Source organism: Engystomops pustulosus, chromosome 1 (assembly GCF_040894005.1).
Source record: "Engystomops pustulosus chromosome 1, aEngPut4.maternal, whole genome shotgun sequence".
NCBI classification, from domain to species: Eukaryota; Metazoa; Chordata; class Amphibia; order Anura; family Leptodactylidae; genus Engystomops; species Engystomops pustulosus.
In genome coordinates, this window is record NC_092411.1 from 250,835,969 (window position 1) to 250,851,907 (window position 15,939).

Genomic DNA, 15,939 nt, shown 5'->3' on the forward strand with positions numbered 1-15,939 from the left:
GAAGTTGTAGTCTGAGCTGATTTAGGAATTCATGAAGAATAAGATAAATAGTAATAATATGAATAGGGGATGGGAGATTCATGGCTTAGAAGGAATAAGGAATATATACATATTAATATATATATATATATATATATATATATATATATTTCTAGTATATAGCCTGCAGCTTTTTTGCTTACTCTTACTAATATATCTTCAGCTTGGGTGACTGCAGAGGCACACTATTGCTTCCATATGCTTTTTCAGGAAATCATTGGAGGCTAATGTATGAGTAGATTTCACTTTGGAATGCTAACAGGATACCGTACTCCTTCTAGACAACGTGCATGAACCTGGCATTGCTGCTTGTATATAAATGGAGTATTACTGACTTTGTAACATAAATCTTTCTTTTATTAATGGCTATTTTTTTGCATAAGTATTTACTGTATAAGACAATAGTAGTGTTGGATACAAAACATACAAGAGGTGGAGATTTCCTTTTTTTCTGTGCAGGTTGCACAAAAACTGCTGAAATATATTGACCAGTGTCTGCACAAAAAAGTGTTCACTAAAAGAAGGGAATTACATGTTAAAGGGAGTCTACCACCTCCCCCAAGAGTAATAATCTGTTATCGGCATATTGTAGAGAAAGGTGCTGCGTCTTCAAAACATTACTATTTCTGTAAACTTTGTGGTTTCTAAGATACCCCCATTTTAATCCATATGGTAATGAGGCAGTTGGTGCACGGAGGTGGTGTCCTCAGCACTGCTATTCTTGCCTGGACCACAACCCTCTGCAGGAGATTTGTCTGGTGAGAAGTATGGGGCGACATTGGAAGAAGAGGGAAATGATTTATGCAGGAATAACATTGCTCCGGGTGCCGAGTGCACACAATCTGGGACACTCACGCTGCCTCATATGCATATCGATTAAACTGGAAGAATCTTGTGCGTGGCATGCTGGGAAGAAATAATAATCATATGTGAGAAATCACATGTTTCTCTAGAACATGTTGTAAACAGAATATAACACTTAGTGGAACTGGTGGAATCCCTTTAAGTGTGACCCCGGAGAGAGCTGACATAGTGAAATTTGGAACAACAAGACACCAATGTAAAAGGACCAGCAGGTAGAACAGTGTCCCAAACAGTAGTGGATTATAATATAAGCGGTATGGGCTGCTAAGAACTCATGAATTCCTGTACATATGTTTCTGCTCTCAATACACATGTACACAAGAGCCATTTTTGGACGTTTGAAGGTCCTCCAATGGTCCTGAAACCATAGACTGACAGCAGGTAGAAGGGGCTCATCCTCCATTCCTCAAAAAGCTTGATTTTCGTTCTATATGTAGGAAGTGAATTCTGGACACGTAGGGCTATAATATTCATGCAGCCCAGGGCCCATGGTAGTCTTAATCTGCCCCTGGTCCCAAATACCCCAAAAAATACCCTTTAGCTACAAGGAAAACACAAATGATAAATAATGATGAACTAATAACCGTGCAATATGTGTGCTATGTGCATTATTTTTCAAAGAGCTATCCCCTCATTGTCATCTACTCTAGACAATGTAAAGTTGTGAAGTGTTAAATATCATTAACATGACTGGTGAATGCCACTCTGTACTTACCAACAATTAAATTGCCTGAGATAGTAGCAGAGAGCAAGGGCTTTGTACAGAGTTCAGAGATTTCTAATCTTTCGATCAGGGAGTTCTTTTACGGAAGCAAGTCTGTATGCAGCTTTCCTAAGGTCCTGAATAGTTTTGTTTAGCAAAAGCACTTGGATCAGGGATTAAACAAGATATGTTTCTGCATCAGTGTAGCTACAGGTATGTTTGGTTCATAATGCATACAAATAAATGTTAGATCTCCTTTAAGGCTTTTGAGTGATTAGATCCATTGTAGCAATCACCTTAGCATTTTTCTACATGCCCTATATGATTATATAGCTTATTATTTGTTGGCTTTGGACTTATGAAGACATACACTCACCGGCCACTTTATTAGGTACACCTGTCCAACTGCTCGTTAACACTTAATTTCTAATCAGCCAATCACATGGCGGCAACTCAGTGCATTTAGGCATGTAGACATGGTCAAGACAATCTCCTGCAGTTCAAACCGAGCATCAGTATGGGGAAGAAAGGTGATTTGAGTGCCTTTGAACGTGGCATGGTTGTTGGTGCCAGAAGGGCTGGTCTGAGTATTTCAGAAACTGCTGATCTACTGGGATTTTCACGCACAACCATCTCTAGGGTTTACAGAGAATGGTCCGAAAAAGAAAAAACATCCAGTGAGCGGCAGTTCTGTGGGCGGAAATGCCTTGTTGATGCCAGAGGTCAGAGGAGAATGGGCAGACTGGTTCGAGCTGATAGAAAGACAACAGTGACTCAAATCGCCACCCGTTACAACCAAGGTAGGCAGAAGAGCATTTCTGAACGCACAGTACGTCGAACTTTGAGGCAGATGGGCTACAGCAGCAGAAGACCACACCGGGTGCCACTCCTTTCAGCTAAGAACAGGAAACTGAGGCTACAATTTGCACAAGCTCATCGACATTGGACAGTAGAAGATTGGAAAAACGTTGCCTGGTCTGATGAGTCTCGATTTCTGCTGCGACATTCGGATGGTAGGGTCAGAATTTGACATCAACAACATGAAAGCATGGATCCATCCTGCCTTGTATCAAAGGTTCAGGCTGGTGGTGGTGGTGTCATGGTGTGGGGAATATTTCCTTGGCACTCTTTCTGCCCCTTGGTACCAATTGAGCATCGTTGCAACGCCACAGCCTACCTGAGTATTGTTGCTGACCATGTCCATCCCTTTATGACCACAATGTACCCTGTAACATCTGATGGCTACTTTCAGCAGGATAATGCGCCATGTCATAAAGCTGGAATCATCTCAGACTGGTTTTTTGAACATGACAATGAGGTCACTGTACTCAAATGGCCTCCACAGTCACCAGATCTCAATCCAATAGAGCATCTTTGGGATGTGGTGGAACGGGAGATTCGCATCATGGATGTGCAGCCGACAAATCTGCGGTAACCGTGTGATGCCATCATGTCAATATGGACCAAAATCTCTGAGGAATGCTTCCAGCACCTTGTTGAATCTATGCCACGAAGAAATGAGGCAGTTCTGAAGGCAAAAGGGGGTCCAACCCGTTACTAGCATGGTGTACCTAATAAAGTGGCCGGTGAGTGTATATAGCCAAAGGTGCGCACTGGGACACCTAAGTATTTGACAGCACTAGAGGCCAATGCATTGCAATTAGAGAGGCGTCCGACAAATGTTTTTGCTGCTCAGCCAAGGAAAAAGATTGTCTCTCAGGGTGATTTGTAAGGAAAATAGTAGGAAGAACAGGTTTATCCAGAAACAGGAGAGTGAGGATTTCCAGTGCTATTTCCAGTGCACTGTGCACAAAATCAGTCCCCACTTTGCTAATAGATTTGGTTTGTACCCACCTGGACTTAAGCCCAAATACAAAAGAAGTCACCCAATCATAGATGGCGCTTTCAAGCCACCAGAGGAAGAGCATGAAGTGTAGGGGCATCTAGTGCACTGCCATCAACCCGTGCATCTGGTGCACTGGTGAACAATGTGAGAGGCTACCTAGAAAGTCAGTTTTTAGTGGTCTCTTAGCCATTTACCCAGTAAACTGGTACACAAAAAGTTTCCTGCTTCTTAACCCACTGAAGACCAAAGGAACATAACGTTGATTCTCAACCCGCTTAAGATCCATTATCATTGTGGCTTGTTAAACTAAAACCCCAAAAATTGTTGATTATATTAGACCACCAATGTAAGTTGTCTTTGCTAAGTCACTTAAGTTGGACATGACCAACAACGGCACTTATGTGGTTATAGAGCCCAGAAGGACCTCTCATGGTGGCTGAAGTCTCCGACTTTTGGTAAGACCCCATTGGAGCTGTTTCTGAGGAGTGAATAAAGAAATAGTTGAAGTCGACTTGCCTCCAGTCATGACATTAGGCACTTGTGTGACCAGTCTCTTCTTGCACATATAAAAAAGATTGTTGCATTTCTTTAAAAAACGACATTTGGAACCTGCAGTACCACCTTTCACCACTGCTTTAACTACGCTCATTCCATAGACAATCAATTAACCATTGCCCTCTTGTCAGAAATGTAAAGAGGTTCCTACAATGTGACATTAATTCTGATGTTAGGAAACCTAATGATGTTTTTACGACTACATGAGTGGAAGTGACCGAGTCCCTACAATGCAATTAACAGATGTCACAACGAGTTTACAGCATGTTGGAAAATCATTTTGACAGATGTTGGTTTGACACAGATATTATCAATGTACATGATTATTTGTACATGGTGGTTACTGTACATGTAAAATATCTCTGCTACTGTTCAAAGTGAAAGGATGATTGATCTTAGACTGAGAGATTTACAAGATGTCATTTCTGTGCATGTCCCCTAATGACCCATAAGTCTTTGGGATTCACATTAGACTGCAGTAGGTAATGGAGATCTGGAGTACTCATCTATAGGGCATTAGATATTCCTGCATCTGGGAATTGCCAACATAGGTCAATTGACCTATAGGATTTTTAAACGAAATCTACCATCAAAATCCATCATTATAAACCAGGGACACTTTGACTGCGGTAATCTTCCTATATTTGTTATCCATGGCCTCCTTCCTTCCAAAATCAACTTTTAAAATTATGCTAATGAGCTTGAAAGGCTTCCCTAGCACTGGCTTTACAGACTATTACACTGTCTCACCCTCCCCCCCCCTGCTCCCTCAGCACTTGTGCAGTAAGCTTGGGACATAATAATATAGAAAATAACTTCAACCATGTACAACTAATTCCTCCTAATTTTAAGACCTTTTAAAGAACCAGATGTTTTTCTCATTATATTACATAAAACCATAGAAATCCAAGAGAAGGTACTTTATTTTTCTTATGACTGTATTTTTATTATTAAAGGGGTTGTCCTCTGTCCCTTAACCCCATCTGCTGGAATAGAGAGCTGGTATTTGCTGTTCCACATTATACAGATATCACATTGAAATGAATTGGCAATGCGTAATCCTTCATTTTCCCTGCGGGGGCGCTGTAGGTAAACTATCTCCCAGGTTTTCCCAACAAATTATAACTGATTGCTGTTTGTATGTGATCAATTATGGGAATTAGGGCTGAGTTTGTCACATATCACAACATTGGCCTTGATATTGTCAGATGCTCAGTTTTCCTATACAGTAATGAGGTTCTAACTCTGCCAAACCACATATCTTCTTCTCTTCACTGCTCTGATTTGCCATTTTTATGCTCTTATAAATCACATCACCACAGTCCTCCAACATATTTCATAAATTACCGTAAAACTCCTCTTGTCACTTAACCGGCAGCCTTTCATTTTCGACTATAAGATATGAGGTGGATTATAGTGTAATAAAAGCTGGCGCTCTGAATGAGAACCTGAGGGAGACACTTGATTATCAGATATCTGTCAATGTTAACACTAAGCTGCATTTTCATAGATCTTCATTCCTCCTGTCCGGAGGGTTTCTGGTTTATATACATCTAAAAAGTGCTAGAAAATAGGGGAAAAATGTAGGGAAATTTTCTTACAGTAAGGCACAATATTCAATAAGTACTGAGCAAGTACAGTAGATACACAAGGTCTCAATGCTTTTGCGTTTTCGACAAGGGCAGCACGGAGGCTCATAGGTTAGCACTATATCCTTGCAGCGCTGGCGTCCTGGGTTCAAGTCCCATCTAAGTCAACACCTGCAAAGAGTTTCTCACTGTGAATGGGTGGATTTCCCCTGGGTCCTCCGGTTTCCTCCCACACTCCAAAGACATACCGGTAGGTTAATTAGATTTTGAGCCCCATTGGAGACAGGGACTGATCTGGCAAGCTCTGTGCACCACTGCATAATCTGTGGGCGCTATATAAATAAAGAATATTTATTAATATTACAATTTTCTAGCAGATCAGTTAAAAACATGTTCATGGGTCCCTTTAAATGAATGTGTCATCTACAAAACAAAAACAGACAGTAAACAAACGGAAACAACATCCATGTGCATGTAACCTGTATGCTTTTGTGTTGCCTATACGCCTCTGACCGGTTAAGACATGGACTTCACTAGACCTGCAAGTGTCCTGTGATATGTGGAACCAAGGCCATAACACCAGAATCTAAAAAAATCAGGCAACAGGGGACCCATGGATCATCACGTTTTTGGAGCACATTCAACAAATGCTTGATAATGGCAATAATGGTAGATCTTTATGATTTCCGAAGTTTCAAGGTTAAGTAGTGCCAGAAGACCTTCAGCTAAAGTCTAGTGGAAATGTGTTGGCAAGTTTCCTTTAATGGGCACTGAATAACATTTTCGAGATTACCGGCACATTGGAGCAACAGGTTTGGCTGAGAAAAATTATTTCTTAAATTGTGAACAACTGGATCAGCAAAGAAAATATAACCTCACAGTGCAGATCCAACATCTCATGCGGTGCCATAGTATATAGTGGCTGGTGTGTGTGGTCCACTACCAAGGATAAACCACTATAGAACAAACTATAGAAAACTTTTTGGCCATGACAGAAAGGTGTCACTGCATTGCAGCTTAGTGTGCACCGTGCTGCGTAGCTACACACTGTCCATGCTATACCCCGTTTACTGGCAAAAATGTATATACGATCACCGAAACTCATGGACATAAAAGAAGGTTGTCTGAGCTTCACTTCTTTTCCTTTAGATCATGTAGATAGTTGATTTTGCACCCCTTACATAAGAAAGAGATGGGACCAGAATGCAGTATGGAAAAAAAATGGAGGCAGTTACGTATTGCCTACCCAAATATGAGTGTGGTCAGGGGTGCAGAGGAGAAACTTCTACTTGACTTTTGTATGAGGAGGATAAAAGGCTACTTTGACAATTTGGAAAATACAATACTATAAATGTCAAAATAATTTAAGGGCCATTATAGATTATGTATTGCAGCTTCAAGTTACGACTCAGTAGCCTTCTTTACCAGAATTATGCAGGATATAATACTACAAATTGTTCTGAAATGGTTTGAGAAACAAAAAGTTTTTGGACTTCAAATTTCTCAAATTTCGATCTAATTGTGTTTCAACTCTAATGTTATGGCCAATCCATAAATATATTTCTAGTTTTGATGCATATTAAAATTTACAAGAACAACTAGTCTCATCGCCGAATCTTCAATCAGGCCAGGACTGAATGTAAAGAAGGCAAAGGAGACAATTTATTCAAGGATTAGTAGCATAGGTTCATATGCTTTATATATAGAAAATTATAACCTATCACCAGGTTCTATATTTCAATCCCATGGAGACTCCAACATTTTATTTTATCTTATTCTCTTCTGCAATACAATTTAAGTACATAAATGTATGGAATGTATTATCCAGAAGCCATCACAAGCCAGGAAGCAATAAATGTAGTCCTCCTAGTAAGCTCCTGATAGCATCGTAGTAGTGTCATGATAGCTCTCATGTAAAAGTACTGCGCTTGTATAGGTGATAAGTAACAGAAATCTTGGCTCTGCAATTGATATAATTAAGACTGGTCCCCAACAAAAGGTCTTCATGATCCCCTAGGCAGGAAATGGCTGAGTGGTCTAATGGAATGTCCTGTCACTGCCGGCTAATTGTGTATAATAGATGTTACCTGGAAGGACTGATACCCTGCTACATTACATTAGCGTATCTGAGCTTGAAATCAGGCTTTAATGTGATATTAGCACCCCATGTCTGTGTCACACCGGGAGGGATGCGCCTGCTAGGCAAATGTGTAGACATTAGCATGTGAAGAAGTCCATTCCTGGAGGGGCGCATGGTAGGGGCCTCTGCTGTTAGCAATTATCTGATTACTAGAAAGTCATTTTTCAATGTCCTACTAAGTATTTACGAGAAAATAAAGCATGAAACCCAAGGTCTCCTTTCGCTCGGCTCTTGCTCAATAATTTCTTACAGACTGTGGCGAAGTGGAGAAAATTGGTCTAAACTTTGCTTGTAAAGAGTCTCGTTTTATATGCCTATGCTGTGTATAGAGGGCTGCAACTGGAGTGTGACCCAATATACTTAAGCAAACAAGTTGTGGGCGAAAGGCAAGGGGCAGGCAGCAGTGTTGCGTTTTGTTTGTTTAAACAAGGCAAAAAAAGGGCCAAGGTGACAAAACGCACATCATATATAATGTGTAATGTGGCCAGATGGGAGCCCTAATGGAGGACACAACACTCATTCAATCAGATCTGATGTGTAATTGTGCACATTTTATGTCTTGTCTCCAAAAAAACAAACATACTTGTTATTTACTCACCCCTCTCCCCTTCATTTGTTGACAAGTGGCATATAAAGGGCCTCTGAGGAGGCTTTTGCCTCGGGCGAAACATATTTCAATAATCACCTAATGCAAAGCATGCTCCCGACCAGCTGCTTTCCCCAAGGAGAAGCCAAGCAACAAAATACAGTTCCGCAGTCTGCCATGGGTGGCGCTGCTGAGTACACAAAGTTGATGAAATTCCTTCAAGATTTCTTTAATCAATGCGCTGTTCATTTACCATTCCACATAAACTTCTAGCAGGTAACAAACATATTTCTTCCTCTACCCCGCTGGGTAAATGCTTGATGATGTAAAACAGTAAATTAAAGGAAAGTAAATAAAATCCGCATGAAGAATCGAGCTGCCAAGATGCCAGTGGTCTAATTACTGGATTATGTGAAGGGATTGGATTATAAATACCCAAAGCTTCTTTTTACCATGGAAATGTCAACAAATAATCTTAGATATTCTAATGCTCTGTATACGGAACGCAAGACGCCGCAGCATAATTTACTAAGGAATGCCGAGTGTAATTCCTAAATCCCAAAACGTGTATTTGCAGAAGAGATTGGATACTTTAAATGCAATGGACACAACTTTTTATGGCTAAGAGAAACCCTTTATTCACCCTTTATAGTATTGAATGGAGGGAACCTGTGAACTCTGTGGTCTTCTCACCGGTTTTGTTGAAAACCTTAACAAGGCTTCACATATTTAGAGGAGTTGTTATAAGTAACTTTTAGCTGTCCATCTGCCTGGCGTGGCCCAGTGTATATGTGCACCATATGTGCCCCGAGGTGAGGGGGTACCCTCTGCTCTGTATGGGACACAGCTGCCTCTGGCCTTTGCTGTGATGAGCTTCCTACTGAGGGGAACGTACCAGCCCCCTACCCCAAGACGATCCCATGAATGGCCTCATTCTACTGAAATGACACAAGACCTAGGTACATACCATGAATGACTGATTGATCTACCCAAGTGTCTGGTGACAAGTAATAATGGTGGTCAATAATATCATCAACCACTGAGTGTGATGAGGAATCAGTCAGAAGACACAGAGGGTCTACTTCTCTTACATTTATTGGGTTGTAACACTAAAGGGGTTTCACTGGAGAGAGGGAGAAGATATAGAAATAGAAATATAGAAATACTTACCCTATTCCAGCAGTCAAGGAAGTAGGGACATTGGCCATGGGAGAAGGAACATTGACTGCAGCAATAAGACTTTCTTGCCTTGTAAAAAAAATCATAAGTTTCTATGGCATCTTATATACAGGCTACATAGATATCATTGACCACATTTCTATATTGGAGGGTCCATAAGGAGCCCTTGTTGCAGGGCACAATAATGGGTGACGTAATAAAAGACCCAACAGACCCTATTACAGTCAATTTAATCTTTTTAATTCCATTATTTTACCCACCCATCGATGACTTACAGTTGTCATTGTTTTACACCTATAAGGGCTTTTATTTTACCACAGGGAATGCATGGAGTCCCCTCGTTACATTGCAGATAGGTGCTGTAATTTTGTTCTTAAAGGGGTTGGCCACTTTACCTCATGTTTTTTGTAATGTGTGTGTAAGTGTGTTGGGCAGGATATTAGGTAATTCACCTAGAATATTCATCTATTACTAGTTCTGCTCCGTTTTCTTGATATGTAAAGTGAAGCCTCCAGTCTTTTACCTCATCAGCCAGATAGTCCTTTTGCATATAACGGCCACAGATTAAGGGTCATGTGATCTCTGTCCATGAACAATCGTCAGTTAGAGACCACATGACCCCCCACCAGCGGCCATTTTATGGTCAGGAATGTCCGGCTGATGAGGTAAAAGACAGGAGACTTCACTTTACATATCAAGAAAGTGGAGCAGGACTAGTAATAGATGTATATTGGTAAATTACCTCATATCCTGCCCCCACAATTAAACACACATTACAAAAACATGAGGTAAAGTGACAAACCCCTTTAAGTTGAATTTGTATGTAAGTTGGGTTCTTAATGGAACAGGTATTGTCAGTAAAGCTGCATTGCAGATAGATCATTGCAGTCTGGGACTAAAGTTTAAGGGATTACCTAAATCTAGAGAAGTTTTTACAGAGGTCAAAGCGGGCAGAGAGGTCTACAACTAGTACATATCTGTAAATTGAGTATTTTTAAGTTGGGGACTGCCTGTATCTAAGTCAAACTAGTTCTTGTATTGAAATCTATGGATACTGTCTGGAATATAGGGCATGTTCTTGCAAATTTATGGTGGAAAACCAGACAACAGACAACTTTTGCCAGCTACGGCCATAGGTATACTGAAGTAGCTTACTTCCCTATTGGCAAATGAACCATGTAAGAAATGTTTTTAGAGATGTAAGAGTACCTATAAGAGACACAGATGTTAAAAGCGAAAATAAAGTTAGAGGTTACTGACATATTAAACTAAAATATGTAATTTGCAATGTGACTAGCAATTACTAATGTAATTAGCAAAATGACATGGAGAGTCTCTCTACAGCAATCCCATTGATAGCTATGTATACCTAATAGAACACTACATGGAGTTAAAGGGAACCTGTCACCAGGGGACCCATTTTTAGCACTCCCCCAGTCCCCACAGAGCATAGTACATACACTGCCAAAGTGTTTTTGTATTAAAAATTGGTTTTACAGAACAAAAGATATGTTATATTGTACCTTTCATTAGCATCTGCTGTGTGACTAGGCAGTTGCCAATTGGGAGGGGCTGGAAAGGAGCAGTTCCCTCCCACCCTTGGGAAATTGCTTCTCCATGTGACCTTTTCAAATATATGAAAACACCCATCACTGGGCTTAGCGACGCCCCTGCTCCTCTACAGCCAATCCCGAGTGTGAGTGTTATTCATATATTTGAAAAGGTTACATGTTTCCCAAGGGTGGGGGGAAACTGCTTCTTTCCAGCCCCTCCCAATTGGCAACTGTCTAGTCACACAACAGATGCTAATGAAAGGTACAATATAACATCTTTTTTCTGTAAAACCTATTTTTTATACAAAAACACTTTGGCAGTGTATGTACTATGCTCTGTGGGGGGTGCTAAAAATGAGTCTCCTGGTGACAGGAGAATTTGTTGGCAAACTTTTTGAAAATCTTCTTTGCCTTAATGTTCATTTTTTAATAGCAATGGAGGATTGTACCCTTATACCAGTTTCTAACCAGTGGTCTCCACTATATCCCCTTAGACATTCGGGCTGGGTATCAGATAACACATATTGCCCCATCTCCTGCATTATAAAGTGAAACTGTTATCTCAGACTGAACTGTTTTAATAGGGGATAGGAGAAAATGTTAAGAGCATTTGCAGCAGTTTAGATGTAGATTTCAAGAGCCTTTGGAGACAAACAAGGATGCACACAGACTAGGGAGAGGGTTAGAAAAATGTATTATGAAAATACGCTCAGACTTTTAGTATTGTGCAAACTGCTGACACCCCCTCCCTTACTCCCAAGGCTGTGACTACAGCAGGCTGGGAAGAGAGACATGGTAATACTGGGCCTAATGGAGAAGATTAGGAATGACAATTACTACAATTAGTACAGTTTTTGGCACGAGGAAGTACATGTCAGGTTATTGTACTGAAGGTATATAGAGGAGTGGTGGCTACTGAGAATTTAGTACATATGCAATGGGACTCAGGCCCCCAATCTTTTATGATGTTAGCAATGTCTCTTAATGCTCCCAACACAGAAATACTGTAATGGTGCCCACTTCCTGACAACAATAACCTGTTATGTATGGTTTAAAGTCAAAACGCTGTATTACTGCAGAATGTCCAATTATTGCCCTGAACACATTTAAAATGCCCCCTTTTTCCAAATTTAAAAAATGATCAACGGAGAAACCTGCAGCTAGTTGCATTTCCAACCCTGCTTCAGGATTGTAAGGATTTAAGGAAGCACAGGTGGGTAGCCTCACTGCATTGCGAGTGGTGACACAATACAACTTGATACTAGAAGCTTTACCAGACGTGATTTGTAATAAATCAGCAAAATTTAGATACATTTAAACGTCCTTCCAAATACTGATTGGTTTACCGGGGCATTTACCACCACACAAGGAAACCCTCGACAATAATCCAATCACAAAGTGACCTATAATATGTAGTGAAACCTTGCAGTCACTGCATCATTTTGCTGCAGGCATAACTCAAGGGAATATAAAGTAATTTCAAGGCAAAGAACAGGACACGATCCATTCATAGAAGCCGCGCCATGATGAGGAAAAATATAAGCAGCTCATACGGCTACAGTAGTATGAATGCTCATTTGGCCATTCCATCTAATTGCACTGAACACGTGCCCACATGGATTAGCCAAGTGTGCAGGTGTCCTGAATATGGAAAGGGTATTATGCTGCTTCCATATATCTCCATACAAATTCTCATTTCCCTTAGCTAAAGGAGTTGTCATATTTCACAAACTTATTTTAATGGTGGTGTAGAAGGACGCTAGACAGAGAGATTTCTTCTATTAACTTAGAATCATCTATTGCTTTTCACCAGAAAGTGACTTAATATATACGACAATACTCCTGCATTGTCGACCAAATAGCATAATTGTATGTTTGGGTAATACAATGTTGATATATAATAACAAACAGGAGTGAATTATAGCTCAGTTATAGATCATGGACTGGTCTCCTCCTCATCACAAGCCAGAGTCATCAAACTGTAAAGAGGGCTGTGACGTGTTGTGAGCCGGTGACTAGACTGGACGTTCCTGCTTCACCTAGGACAAAAGGGAAAAGGTTTTACACCAGCAATAACAAAGAAGAGAACAATAGAAAGGAAACAGATTGTTACATACCAAGTCACTTTTGTTGAATTGTTACAACTGCATGACACACGTCATTATAGGAACATGACTGTATCTTTACACTTTTACTGTTAATTTTATTCTTCTCCTGATGCTGAGCACAGCCAATAAACCACAGAAACAGATATTTTCATACCAAAAAAGGACCCAACATATATTTGTTTTTTGACCCCTTCCATAGACTTTAAACACTAGGGCGGTCCAGTTGTTTCAGATTGCACACTAAAAACTGTCTGCCACTCTGAATATGGTGATCTCTTCTGCAAATCAGATATAATGCCTGCACTCAAGGAAATAATCACACTTAGACAGACACGCTCGGTGTCTGAGTAAGGATTCTCTAATTTATTATTGAACTACTGAGTATTTATCTAGCTTAAAAAGAAGTAGCCCCCCCTAGGTACCATGTTTGGTTGTAATTGGCTTTTCTTAATTTGGTTACACTTCCGAATCTGTGCAGTAGGTATAAACAATAAATAACATTGGATATGAAATATACACATTTACTTTACATAGTGGTAACCAAAGAAAGAACACAAAGGTGCACTTCATCGTCCTTGAAGTTGTGTTCCTTTCCTTTATTTATATAGTGCACACAGATTACACAGCACTGCACAGAGCTTGCCAAATCAGCCCCTGTCCCCAATGGGGCTCACATGTTTTGGAGTGTGGGAGGAAACCAGAGGACCTGGAGGAAACCCACGCAAACATGGAGAGAACATACAAACTCTTTGCAGATGTTGACCCTGGGACTTGAACCCATGTCCCCAGTGCTCACTATACAATTAAATCATATCCATAACATTGTCCTGACCCGTGCAAGGATGTACTGTACCTGTAACAAATTGTAACAAGTTATCTGCACACATTACAGAACGGCTGCAGGATTCGTCCCAGCAGAACATTAATGCAAGCATCAGAAGTATAATTCCACAATTTTGCCACGGCCAGGGGTAAACTCCATCTTTAGATTGCATGTCACTTATTAGCTATACATTAAAAATCTGCAGAAGAAAGGCGATTTCGCTGAGGATGTTTTCCGCAATGTGTCATAAATCCCATACCCTATTCTTAATAATAATTTGCCCCTCCCAGTTCTGTTCAAAATTCAATATGAATATATATTTGTATAGCAATCTAAAAATTTCAGTGTGTAATGTTTTGGTCCTACTGAGGGGCTTCCTCAGACATGGATTACAAGGAATAATGGGGCACATTTACTAATAAGAGTGCAGTCTGTACTATGTGCAGTTTGCCTGTATATAGTGTAGAGGGCACCAGATTCAGGATTTCTGGCACACGTTCTTCATGAATCTGGCGCCCACTGCACTGCCCCAAAAGAGTGCACCTTTAACATAGAGAGTGCAACACACTTCTTTGCACGGACTTTGCATGTTACATCTGGTGCACGGTCTGACTGAGCACCGGAGCGCTCCATTCTTTGTGCTGCATGATGCCTAGTGCAGCTGTGCCACGAAAGAGTCACGTGCGACACATTTGTGGTGCAGACACTTCTTAAATACCTGTGCAAGCAGTTTGCACTAGAGAGAACGTGCAAAATCCAAGAAAATACCTTAGTAAATGTGCACCAATGAGTTGAAATGAAACTGTAAACGCACAGATTTCATGCGGCTACATGCCACTTCTTTACTAGCTGCCTACTTTCAAGTGTCTGCCGCCTTACTCATTTCAACTCATTATTCAGTGTCTGGGTAAGGTCCCTCAGTAGGACCGAAACATTACACACTGAAATACTGGGTTGATATACAACTACTACATATTGAATATTGAACGGAACCGGGAGTGCAAAATTACTATTAAGAAGATATATATGGTTATAACTAGAGATGAGCGAGTATACTTGTCCGAGTATACTGCTCGGTCGAGTATTAGCATACTCGGACCGGCTCGTTGTTTGGACGAGTATCTCGCCGGCTCGAGATCGAGCATTAAATTAATAAAAGACAGTGAAGAACAGTGTTTACAGTGAAGAATAACACATTACACATGTTTTCCTTGTAAGAACACATTGAAATAACACTATTCTTCACTTTGCAGGTGTTCGCGCGTGTCTTCAGCTAAGTTAGGAGATGTGCACGAACATCTTGAATGTGAAGAATAGTGTTCTGTCAATGTGTTCTGCACTTAAATGGTCCTGTGTTCACTGTTTTCAGTGTTTTTATTCTATTCTTCACTTTGCAGATGTTCGTGCACATCTCCTAACTTATCGAAAGACACGCGCGAACACCTGCAAAGTGAAGAATAGTGTTATTTCAATGTGTTCTTACAAGGAAAACATCTGTAAACATCTGTAATGTGTTATTCTGCACTGTTCTTTTAATGAGTTCTTTCAGTGAAAAAATGCTTGAGTCTCCCATTGACTTTAATGGGGTTCGTTATTCGATACGAGCACTCGAGCATCAGGAAAAGTTTGTATCGAATAACGAGCACCCAAGCATATTAGTGCTCGCTCATCTCTAGTTATAACAATGTATCATGTGACAACCTATTTGCATGTTTTGCTGACCATGGAATGACATGTACTTACCGATATTATAAATCCCATACCTTACACTCAAGGGCATAAGTTGGAAAGGCAGGGCCCCATAGCAGACTTCTGAATAGGACCCCCACAGAAAATATACATATTTGTATTTTTACACATTTAAATACTGATATATTTATACACTATACATACATTTATACACTGTTCATATATGTATACACATACATGGATCTGTCCCAGTAGCTGCTGACCA